Here is a 487-nt window from a genome sequence, read left to right as displayed (position 1 = left end):
CCGGGGACGCCCCATTGCCACCCCATTGCCAGCCCAGAGGCACCCCGTTGGTATCCACACCCCACTGACACCCCACTGCCAGCCCACTGACACCCCGTTGGCACCCACACCCCACTGACACCCCACTGCCAGCCCACTGACACCCCGTTGGCACCCACACCCCACTGACACCCCACTGACACCCCGTTGGCACCCACGTCCCATTGCCACCCTATTGACACCCCAGTGGTACCCACATCCCATTGGCACCCCGACGCCATCCCATTGGCACTCCATTGGCACCTGCACCCCGTCAGTACCCCATCGGCACCCAAAACCCACAGACGTCCCATCAGCACCCACCCCTCCCCTTCAGACACCATCAGCACCCCATGGGCACCCCACATCCCACTGCCACCTCGCCGGTACCCCATTGCCACCCCATGGGCGCCCCACTGGCACCCCACACCCCTCTGGAGCCCCGGTGCCCACACGCCGGGTGCCGGCT

The 487-nt window shown here is 67.1% G+C and overlaps 1 protein-coding gene across 1 annotated transcript in view; it reads right to left on the bottom strand.

Annotated features, from left to right (window-relative positions):
• The window catches only part of CHKB (choline kinase beta), a 39,502-nt gene that overhangs the window by 530 nt on the left and 38,485 nt on the right, over positions 1-487 (bottom strand). The window lies entirely within an intron of this gene.

Source organism: Corvus brachyrhynchos, unplaced genomic scaffold (genome assembly GCF_000691975.1).
Source record: "Corvus brachyrhynchos isolate BGI_N302 unplaced genomic scaffold, ASM69197v1 scaffold197, whole genome shotgun sequence".
In the NCBI taxonomy this organism is placed as follows: Eukaryota; Metazoa; Chordata; class Aves; order Passeriformes; family Corvidae; genus Corvus; species Corvus brachyrhynchos.
The sequence above is the reverse complement of the archived record's forward strand: the minus strand, read 5'-3'. Positions and strand labels throughout refer to the sequence as shown.